Source organism: Amphiura filiformis, chromosome 4 (assembly GCF_039555335.1).
Source record: "Amphiura filiformis chromosome 4, Afil_fr2py, whole genome shotgun sequence".
In the NCBI taxonomy this organism is placed as follows: domain Eukaryota; kingdom Metazoa; phylum Echinodermata; class Ophiuroidea; order Amphilepidida; family Amphiuridae; genus Amphiura; species Amphiura filiformis.
Window position 1 is genome coordinate 12,805,581 of NC_092631.1, and position 12,704 is coordinate 12,818,284.

A 12,704-nucleotide genomic window follows, 5' to 3' on the forward strand; every position below is an offset into this window, starting at 1 on the left:
TGAGAGAAACACAGCTCTATGTAGCCTTATAAAGAAGATAGAAGAAAAGGTAGAAGAGGTCAAACAGTTTAACATCATCATCGAAGCCCATCTGGAGAGTTGGACAAAGTATGAGGTGAGTTTGCTTTCAATGTTCGATTTGATGTTTTTAGTCCTCTTACGGCGCTACAATCGCTATTATTATTAGTTTAGTTGGAAGAAGGGCTCTCGGAAATCAATTTCTAACGTTTCTATATTAGAAAACATGCGTACAAAATGATAAGCTACGGCAAGTTACAAAATTCAAAAGTATCCCTAGGGTCAACAGGGCTCAAATTTGATGCAACAGTTTAAGTTTCAAACTTGCTCAGGTTTTGTCAAAAACCTCGTGAAAGTATAGAATTAGTATAGTTTGACTTATCTGTGACATAGGCTTTACCGTTCTTGAGTTATATGCCAAAAGGTAAAAATGGGGGTGGTCAGGGTTTTTTGCCACACAGGGGTGTCAAAAACTAAAAGTGCTCCGATTTCAATGAAAATGGGCTCAAAGTGTTTTAACACTGACTGTGTTCTTACATTTCACATCAGTGTTTTTAATCGTTTGCTTAGCATCTGTAACTCGATCAATCAATATTAATTTTGTCTTTTCAGAGAATGCAAAAGAGGAAAACCAGGTTCTGGAGATTGTTTAACCTGTTTTCTGGCAAATCTCGATGTACAAAGCCAGCATATCCAGCAAAGGAAGACCCGTACGCCAACTGGGAATTCTTTCTAAGTAGTTACCTGAATACAAAGATACTACAAGACCTGTTGCATCGATGAGAGGAGATGTTGGAGGAAAAGTAGGCCTATCTGATCCGCTTTGAATACTAAGAGAGTGAAACCGCAGAGTGTTTCAAAAGTCGTCGTTCAAGACGAAGAGGATATCAAGCACTCTGATCCCCGGATTCTGATCCAAACTTTTAAATTTCAATAATATGAGTGACATTTAAACATTACAAGATACTATTACTAGTACTTATTTATTATCAAATGTTATCATAATTTTTTAGTGATATTAAATCAAGATGCAAGGCTAAACAAAATTTGTTCACTGTAGATTAAACGCATTTTATAGGAGCAATTTTAGCACATTTCGATCTTAATTTGAGCAATTCAGAACAAAAAATATGCCCAAAATGCGTTAAAAAAAATTTCAAAAAAAAAGTTTATAAGAGAGATAAAATCAATAACAAATATTGCAATATTTTCACATCAAACCTATACTTTTTAACCAAATTTTGAGACAGTTCATATTTATATATAAATTATGACGTAATTGAACTGCATCTGCGGCATCTTAAACTGTGGCCTGTGGTACACTTTCCAGGAAACAAGTACGAGTTTAGTCTTACTTCTGGATTATTAATCGAAATGCTAATAATGATTAAAAATATATTGTAAAATGAAATTGAAAGCAAAATTCTGTGTAAAGCATCATTTTTTTCATGATTTTATTAGACTCAGAAAAATTGACACAATAAACTAACAGAAACAATTACGATTGACTAGTTGTAAATTTGTAGGAAAAAACAGTACAATGACTGCTCAGCAACATCCCAGCAAACGCAAAATGTCGGGTTATATAAAGATTATGAATACGTTTTTAAAACATTAGTATAACATATTTTGGGTAAATATTTTGCAAAATATTTTGTCAACAGTGGAATGTTTTGCATCACGTTTTCAAAAATGTTTTATGAATGGTATTTAAATGTTTTTATGCCCTTTATATAAGCCGACATTTAAACCTTTTCTGTAAAACGTTGCTGGGATGATTTATTTTATTTAGGTGCGAAAATAAGCAAATCAAAGTTCAAAATAGAGATTTCCTAGATCATTGGCAATGAATAAGTTATCATAGTCCCAAACCAACTGAAATACAACTTCATTTTCAGAATAAACACAATTGCTAAAATCAACACGTTTATTGAGACACTGTATGAAAATTTTGACCTTTCATATTGAAGATAATACATTTTTCCCCAAAAGACCTATTTTTTTAAATTAAACTTATAAGTCACAGCGCGTGAAAAACACCCTTAAGTATTTCTGAACATTCCCTTGTAATAATAGTAGGCCTACGTTATGCTTTGTTTGAAAGCACGATCACAGCATGTTTTGGCTACATTCGTCCGCAAAATGTTGGAAAAAGAAAAAAACAATATTTTAAAAAGCCAGCAAATCGTCCGCCATGTACCCTCTGATCTTTAAAGTATATTGCGTATACGTCGTTGCGTTATGTACGCGCACGCGTCATGCGCATGGCGTGATTAGCGCGTGCAACAATTGTGCGGTCTCTCGCGCGCTTTGGTTGCTAGTAACCACAAGACTCAACCAAAAAACATAAAATCATATAATTTTTGCACCTGTGCAAAGTTTTCATACTCAGTCGTGGCGATTTTGAGCGAAAATATAAAGATGAATTCACTTTTGAAGGCTGCCTTAGCCAATAGTATGATGAATCGGAGTCAGCAAGCGATGGCACCGTAAGTTTTCTTTAAATAATTATTTAAAAACAAAACTTTAGTTAAGAAAATGTTGATAGTGATATATTTCAGCCATATGGTGCGCATATTTGATGGGAGAATAATGGATCAAAAGTGCCTATACTAGGCCTAACTCATTTAAGCATGTAAGAGAATTTAAAACGTCGACGATATTTATGGAGCAATTTTCTTCTTATCACGAAAATTAGGTGTAGCAACAACAACAATACTGCATACCGCAGATGTTGCAGCACAGCCAATCTTGCTTCATCAAATATGAGAAAACACGAAAGCCTGAAGCTTCTTGTGGATTTGAACGAACATCTGATCAGCAATGTAACAGATGACTTCTATCGCAGCATTCTCGTTGAGAGAAACACAGCTCTATGTAGCCTTATAAAGAAGATAGAAGAAAAGGTAGAAGAGGTCAAACAGTTTAACATCATCATCGAAGCCCATCTGGAGAGTTGGACAAAGTATGAGGTGAGTTTGCTTTCAATGTTCGATTTGATGTTTTAGTCCTCTTACGGCGCTACAATCGCTATTATTATTAGTTTAGTTGGAAGAAGGGCTCTCGGAAATCAATTTCTAACGTTTCTATATTAGAAAACATGCGTACAAAATGATAAGCTACGGCAAGTTACAAAATTCAAAAGTATCCCTAGGGTCAACAGGGGTCAAATTTGATGCAACAGTTTAAGTTTCAAACTTGCTCAGGTTTTGTCAAAAACCTCGTGAAAGTATAGAATTAGTATAGTTTGACTTATCTGTGACATAGGCTTTACCGTTCTTGAGTTATATGCCAAAAGGTAAAAATGGGGGGGTGGTCAGGGTTTTTTGCCACACAGGGGTGTCAAAAACTAAAAGTGCTCCGATTTCAATGAAAATGGGCTCAAAGTGTTTTAACACTGACTGTGTTCTTACATTTCACATCAGTGTTTTTAATCGTTTGCTTAGCATCTGTAACTCGATCAATCAATATTAATTTTGTCTTTTCAGAGAATGCAAAAGAGGAAAACCAGGTTCTGGAGATTGTTTAACCTGTTTTCTGGCAAATCTCGATGTACAAAGCCAGCATATCCAGCAAAGGAAGACCCGTACGCCAACTGGGAATTCTTTCTAAGTAGTTACCTGAATACAAAGATACTACAAGACCTGTTGCATCGATGAGAGGAGATGTTGGAGGAAAAGTAGGCCTATCTGATCCGCTTTGAATACTAAGAGAGTGAAACCGCAGAGTGTTTCAAAAAGTCGTCGTTCAAGACGAAGAGGATATCAAGCACTCTGATCCCCGGATTCTGATCCAAACTTTTAAATTTCAATAATATGAGTGACATTTAAACATTACAAGATACTATTACTAGTACTTATTTATTATCAAATGTTATCATAATTTTTAGTGATATTAAATCAAGATGCAAGGCTAAACAAAATTTGTTCACTGTAGATTAAACGCATTTTATAGGAGCAATTTTAGCACATTTCGATCTTAATTTGAGCAATTCAGAACAAAAAATATGCCCAAAATGCGTTTAAAAAATTTCAAAAAAAGTTTATAAGAGAGATAAAATCAATAACAAATATTGCAATATTTTCACATCAAACCTATACTTTTTAACCAAATTTTGAGACAGTTCATATTTATATATAAATTATGACGTAATTGAACTGCATCTGCGGCATCTTAAACTGTGGCCTGTGGTACACTTTCCAGGAAACAAGTACGAGTTTAGTCTTACTTCTGGATTATTAATCGAAATGCTAATAATGATTAAAAATATATTGTAAAATGAAATTGAAAGCAAAATTCTGTGTAAAGCATCATTTTTTTCATGATTTTATTAGACTCAGAAAAATTGACACAATAAACTAACAGAAACAATTACGATTGACTAGTTGTAAATTTGTAGGAAAAAACAGTACAATGACTGCTCAGCAACATCCCAGCAAACGCAAAATGTCGGGTTATATAAAGATTATGAATACGTTTTAAAACATTAGTATAACATATTTTGGGTAAATATTTTGCAAAATATTTTGTCAACAGTGGAATGTTTTGCATCACGTTTTCAAAAATGTTTTATGAATGGTATTTAAATGTTTTTATGCCCTTTATATAAGCCGACATTTAAACCTTTTCTGTAAAACGTTGCTGGGATGATTTATTTTATTTAGGTGCGAAAATAAGCAAATCAAAGTTCAAAATAGAGATTTCCTAGATCATTGGCAATGAATAAGTTATCATAGTCCCAAACCAACTGAAATACAACTTCATTTTCAGAATAAACACAATTGCTAAAATCAACACGTTTATTGAGACACTGTATGAAAATTTTGACCTTTCATATTGAAGATAATACATTTTTTCCCCAAAAGACCTATTTTTTTAAAATTAAACTTATAAGTCACAGCGCGTGAAAAACACCCTAAAGTATTTCTGAACATTCCCTTGTAATAATAGTAGGCCTACGTTATGCTTTGTTTGAAAGCACGATCACAGCATGTTTTGGCTACATTCGTCCGCAAAATGTTGGAAAAAGAAAAACAATATTTTAAAAAGCCAGCAAATCGTCCGCCATGTACCCTCTGATCTTTAAAGTATATTGCGTATACGTCGTTGCGTTATGTACGCGCACGCGTCATGCGCATGGCGTGATTAGCGCGTGCAACAATTGTGCGGTCTCTCGCGCGCTTTGGTTGCTAGTAACCACAAGACTCAACCAAAAAAACATAAAATCATATAATTTTTGCACCTGTGCAAAGTTTTCATACTCAGTCGTGGCGATTTTGAGCGAAAATATAAAGATGAATTCACTTTTGAAGGCTGCCTTAGCCAATAGTATGATGAATCGGAGTCAGCAAGCGATGGCACCGTAAGTTTTCTTTAAATAATTATTTAAAAACAAAACTTTAGTTAAGAAAATGTTGATAGTGATATATTTCAGCCATATGGTGCGCATATTTGATGGGAGAATAATGGATCAAAAGTGCCTATACTAGGCCTAACTCATTTAAGCATGTAAGAGAATTTAAAAAGTCGACGATATTTATGGAGCAATTTTCTTCTTATCACGAAAATTAGGTGTAGCAACAACAACAATACTGCATACCGCAGATGTTGCAGCACAGCCAATCTTGCTTCATCAAATATGAGAAAACACGAAAGCCTGAAGCTTCTTGTGGATTTGAACGAACATCTGATCAGCAATGTAACAGATGACTTCTATCGCAGCATTCTCGTTGAGAGAAACACAGCTCTATGTAGCCTTATAAAGAAGATAGAAGAAAAGGTAGAAGAGGTCAAACAGTTTAACATCATCATCGAAGCCCATCTGGAGAGTTGGACAAAGTATGAGGTGAGTTTGCTTTCAATGTTCGATTTGATGTTTTTAGTCCTCTTACGGCGCTACAATCGCTATTATTATTAGTTTAGTTGGAAGAAGGGCTCTCGGAAATCAATTTCTAACGTTTCTATATTAGAAAACATGCGTACAAAATGATAAGCTACGGCAAGTTACAAAATTTAAAAGTATCCCTAGGGTCAACAGGGGTCAAATTTGATGCAACAGTTTAAGTTTCAAACTTGCTCAGGTTTTGTCAAAAACCTCGTGAAAGTATAGAATTAGTATAGTTTGACTTATCTGTGACATAGGCTTTACCGTTCTTGAGTTATATGCCAAAAGGTAAAAATGGGGGTGGTCAGGGTTTTTTGCCACACAGGGGTGTCAAAAACTAAAAGTGCTCCGATTTCAATGAAAATGGGCTCAAAGTGTTTTAACACTGACTGTGTTCTTACATTTCACATCAGTGTTTTTAATCGTTTGCTTAGCATCTGTAACTCGATCAATCAATATTAATTTTGTCTTTTCAGAGAATGCAAAAGAGGAAAACCAGGTTCTGGAGATTGTTTAACCTGTTTTCTGGCAAATCTCGATGTACAAAGCCAGCATATCCAGCAAAGGAAGACCCGTACGCCAACTGGGAATTCTTTCTAAGTAGTTACCTGAATACAAAGATACTACAAGACCTGTTGCATCGATGAGAGGAGATGTTGGAGGAAAAGTAGGCCTATCTGATCCGCTTTGAATACTAAGAGAGTGAAACCGCAGAGTGTTTCAAAAAGTCGTCGTTCAAGACGAAGAGGATATCAAGCACTCTGATCCCCGGATTCTGATCCAAACTTTTAAATTTCAATAATATGAGTGACATTTAAACATTACAAGATACTATTACTAGTACTTATTTATTATCAAATGTTATCATAATTTTTTAGTGATATTAAATCAAGATGCAAGGCTAAACAAAATTTGTTCACTGTAGATTAAACGCATTTTATAGGAGCAATTTTAGCACATTTCGATCTTAATTTGAGCAATTCAGAACAAAAAATATGCCCAAAATGCGTTTAAAAAAATTTCAAAAAAAAGTTTATAAGAGAGATAAAATCAATAACAAATATTGCAATATTTTCACATCAAACCTATACTTTTTAACCAAATTTTGAGACAGTTCATATTTATATATAAATTATGACGTAATTGAACTGCATCTGCGGCATCTTAAACTGTGGCCTGTGGTACACTTTCCAGGAAACAAGTACGAGTTTAGTCTTACTTCTGGATTATTAATCGAAATGCTAATAATGATTAAAAATATATTGTAAAATGAAATTGAAAGCAAACTTCTGTGTAAAGCATCATTTTTTTCATGATTTTATTAGACTCAGAAAAATTGACACAATAAACTAACAGAAACAATTACGATTGACTAGTTGTAAATTTGTAGGAAAAAACAGTACAATGACTGCTCAGCAACATCCCAGCAAACGCAAAATGTCGGGTTATATAAAGATTATGAATACGTTTTTAAAACATTAGTATAACATATTTTGGGTAAATATTTTGCAAAATATTTTGTCAACAGTTGAATGTTTTGCATCACGTTTTCAAAAATGTTTTATGAATGGTATTTAAATGTTTTTATGCCCTTTATATAAGCCGACATTTAAACCTTTTCTGTAAAACGTTGCTGGGATGATTTATTTTATTTAGGTGCGAAAATAAGCAAATCAAAGTTCAAAATAGAGATTTCCTAGATCATTGGCAATGAATAAGTTATCATAGTCCCAAACCAACTGAAATACAACTTCATTTTCAGAATAAACACAATTGCTAAAATCAACACCAGTTACAAAGTTTCTGTAAGATGCACTTTCGCAGAAAAAAAAGTGATTCAATCATGAACAATATGAACAGTGCAGGATATCGATTTCCTGCACTGTTCATCTTGTTCATGATTGAATCACTTTTTTTTCTAGTGTACACTTTAAGAATATATCATTAGATTTATAAACTTTACTTCGAGGAATGTTATATATCAAAAATGTGAAAAATATCAAATGTTTATAATTTGTCATAAAATTTGTATTATATCGTGAATTTCAAAAAAATGCAAAGTATTTGATTTCAGAAAGACATTCTTCGTATTCAGAATGCAATTCGATATGTCTGATTTGCTCTCATGTCCCACAAAAATACTGTCGAGACGCTCAAAACGCTCATTCAAGATCCCTTAATCACTGTCAAAATATCGGAGTGTCTCCCCCCCCCCCTCCCCCAAATGCATACAAAAAGTATTCCAAACTTGTTTCCATGACTTTATCTAATTTTTCGCAAAGAATGACCAAATTAAAATTTGACCGAAATCGTATATTAAGGTTTTAATTAATAAATCCACGAAGAAGACCTCCGGGGTCCATGATAATATAACTAAAATGAACAATATATCTCATCAAAACGAATTCAGAAAAATGAAAAGTGTGAAATTAGAGCGTACTAGATTTCGCGGTTCTCGGGTTGAGTGGTTCTCTTATAGGCCTATCTCTAATGGCCGTTAACCCATACTGCAGTTACTGTCCGTTTTCCTATACACAATACACAGTGCTCTCACCATTGACGCGTGACCCCTACAAATGATCTACGTTGGAAGAATGGGCACTTGGCTAGTTAACATCACTGTGTGAAAAATAACCAGTCAATATGTTAGGTATTCTCCAAACTTCTAGCAAATATATTTCTCTAACATGACCTAAAATTACAGCTAGGTTAGATGTTCAGAAATAGTCGCACTTTTGTAAAATATGAGTGAGGGCAAGGCATAGCTAGCCAACTCCCCGTGTTAATTGAATGGAGATTTGACCGAAAATATTGGTATCGGACCGCTCACTTCTGAAGGATGCCACAAAAAACGGTACAAGCTACATTTTAACTATTCTCTGGCAATCATCATGATGAGTTTCTGATATAGTATGCCGAAATTGGGTACTGTAGGTGATTGACAAATGGTCGCACTTTTCTGATAAATAAGTGACAGTGAACATGAAATATCAGCGCCCATAAACCCAAGTTAGTAGCTAGTTAGTGGAGGCCGTCACGTGACTGATTATTGATTATTGAAGTGCCTTATTAATAGATACGCACGATTTAGGGAAAGAAAAACAAACCGGGATACTTTTGGAGACATCATCATCATCATCATCATCATCATCATCATCATCATCATCATCATCATCGACATCATCATCATCATCACTTTCTACATTTTTTCTAAACAACATAGGGCCTACCGTTTTAATAAGATTTTTTTCTTGAAATGCATGTAACTATAATTTTTGTTTAGAGCGTGATGAAATAAAACATCACGATTTTCATCACAAAACAAAGTAATAGGCCTACAAAGGAAATACATTTTTCAAGAGTGATTGAATAAAACATCACGATTTTCATCACGGAACAAAGTAATACATAAGACATTGTTTGTTTGATTGCAATCAACCGCGACAGTTCGTCTCACACACATAACAATGCACTGCGATCAAATAGGTTGATGACAACATTTGATTGAATGGACTGCACTGCGCCATGATTACGTGCACCGGTTCAAATCCTTTGTTTGGAGCCAATCAATAATTTCACGTACAGCCTCTATGCAAATTAGAGTTTACACACGCTGCAGCTGGGGTAATCGACCGAAGCTTGTTGCCGTTAGTGATCGAATGCATGAGCTTATTTGCTTTACTGAATCGATTTACTGGATTAATTTCCTGTTAACTGGGTTTAATGCCACAAAGGTCGAATCGCCTTTGCCATGGACCATGACTGCATCATGCATATACCTGCCCTGCATGACCTTTTAAACTTCTATGATATAGGCTTACTTCACTCAGTGATCAAGACCCAACTGTTTTGTAGCTGTGACGCTTACTTTGGTATCCATTAAAAACCCATCGTTCGCCTCTTCCAAGCCCTGAGTGTCCTGCTGCTCCCGGTATCTGGATGTAGGCCGTTACTAAAGTAATGAAATCAATCGTGAGATATGTGCACGCAATAAGGCCTAATATAATGGGTTATGTCCTGCTGAAATACATGAAAGAGGCTTATGCACGCGTTCAGTATTTAAATATATGTTGAAAATAGGACTATTGGTCCTATGAGATGCGTCTGCTAGTCACATGCACTCTGTAATGCTTTCCGATGCCCGCACTGCGCCCGTCGCGACGCGTTGGTACTCCGCGTACACGCCCGTTGATACTCCGCGTTCACGCCCGTTGATACTCCGCGATTTCGCTCTGCGAGCACGCGATAGCTCCGCGCGCACGCGAGCACGCGATAGCTCCGCGAGCACGCGATAGCGCGCGGACAGACGGACAAACTCTCTATAATTAGTATTAAGATACGTGACATATTTCAAAACCATATTTCTTATATGCACATAATTAAAATATTGTTGAACTAATTCATAAACTTTTCACAATACAAATTTTCAAAAATGTAACTCTTAAATATTTTCACATAAAAATGAGTTATTTTTCATTTGTGATTTCATGGATTGCAGCACTTTCAATCACGTGTAAATAGGACAAAATTAATGATGTTTTGTTTGAAAATCTGTATATTTTGATATTAATCAAGTGTAAAAGAACAATGCGCCAAGCCACGCAGGGCGCCTCATCATTACCTGCGTCAAATTAAGCGTGGTCAAATTGATTTGCGTCACAACAATTCTCGCCTTAAGGGTGCGTGCATACTATAGAAATGTGTTTGATTTAAAATGCTTGAAATTACGTTTTGTATAGAGACAAAAATAGTATATTAATATGATGTTTTTCATGCAGAGGAATTTTAAATATCAAACACGTTCGCACACTTGCGAGCTAACGCACCCCCATCCACCCCACACTTTGACTTACATATACCAGGGAAGTCGTGTCATTTGCCTGCACAGACACCCCCGCCTCTACTTATCGAGGGCTTAGAGCCAGAAGTAGCTATGTCCATTTTTTTCTCAATTAGGCCTACATGTTACTCATTTCGGCAACAAATGCACGGTTATTTCTGCCCTCCATAATAGATGCAAGTGCCTTTGGGGGGTATATGTATGGTCACTTGAACAGTTAGTTAGACGCAAGTGATACCCCAAAGTCACTTACATTTTCTTATGGAGGGCATAATTAACCGTCCATTTGTTACCGGAATGAGTAACATGTAATTGAGAAAACAAGTGAACATATCTATACTTCTGGATCTAAGCTCTATGCTCACCGGCAAACGAGAAAGAGAAAGAGGGAATCCCTATACGATATGTAGTTCCATACGATTATTATCAATAAGCTTCAATTTACTCGACAATATACTTGACTTCTTGAAGACAAAGAAATAGAAAGCTTTTGAAATGCTAACTGCACAAAAGCACCTATAGGAGCAGTATATTGACTAATAAAAATAAAACAATAAAAGGGCCAACCCCAAAAGAAAAGTCGAAAAGGTGGTCAAGAAGGCTGTGTACGACATGTTTCTTGTATTGCATGCCCCAACCGAAAATTGTCAGTTTCGACACAAAATTGGCCGATGTGGTCATTTACCATTGAGCTATTTCAAACTTAGGGCCTGATTTACCATTAGACCAGATGGGTCTCGGGCCCAGGCCCCTAAAATTGCCTAATGTATGTTCCCCAAAACACCATGTTTTGGACCGAAATATTGGCCTTCACGTAAAAATTTACCTTCATGTTGGGCTAAAGTTGTCTGAAATTGGACATTGAACACCCTGGAAAATTCCCAGCTACGCCACTGACGGCAAACGCGGTCAGTCATAGTCTTTAATTGCTTTTTACCTGCTTAGTGCTTATATGCCTATAGCTATGCCTAGTGGTTGGTTCTGGCAACCAATGACGTCCTCGGTTGGAATGTGTCGGCACTTACCCTGAAGTGTACTCAAATTCTTCCTCAAAAGGCATTTCTGAATCAGGAAAATCGACATTATCATGTCGATGTCACAAATGAAATAACCTCACAATTAACGTTATAGGGCCTACTCACATAGTGCAATTGATTTCAGTTTACATGCACTACAATCGTGCAAATCATGTTAAAGTTGTCATATTTGGCAGATGAATAGTACTTTAGTGCTAATTAATCTAGGCTGTGGAGACAATTTAACAGTACCCTCATTCTATAGTAGAAAAAGGTCATTGAACTTTGCACAGAAGGTCAAGTTCAAAACTACTCAGACCTGTTCAAAACGTACACCGTCGTAATCCTCTGGTAATAAGGAGTCAGAAATCTATCTATGATTAACGGTCATGGAGTTATGGGCAAAAGAGTAACATTGTGACGTCCTAGGCCCAATTTTGCCCTCTGATTTTGATGAAACTGGTCTAAAATTATTTGTCTTGTTGCAAGAAATCAGAAAAAGGATAGTTTTAACTATCTTGGGCGGTTTTTTTATCCAGGTAACACAAAAATTTGTCACGGTCAAATTGATTCAATATAGACCTCATCAATGCGACTCAATAAGGTATATTGTCGATTTTGATGTGTTACTGGGGAAACGAAACATCCTACAGGCCAATATTAATTTGGGATTATTTTCAACGATTTTTTATCAATTTTGCTCCATGCGGTGCCAAAATTAACTCATAACTCCAAAACCGTTCGTCGTAGATGGGTCAAACTATATTTTTTCTGAATCCTTATGACTAGTGGAACACATTGCTTGTGTTTTAAACAAAGACCGAGCAATTTTGAACTTGACCTCTGTGTAAAAGTTAATATTGATAAGCGCTATAAGTACTGTATCTCTGCCAAATATGGCGAATTTAACATGATTTGCACAATTGTTATGGGAATTTATTGGACT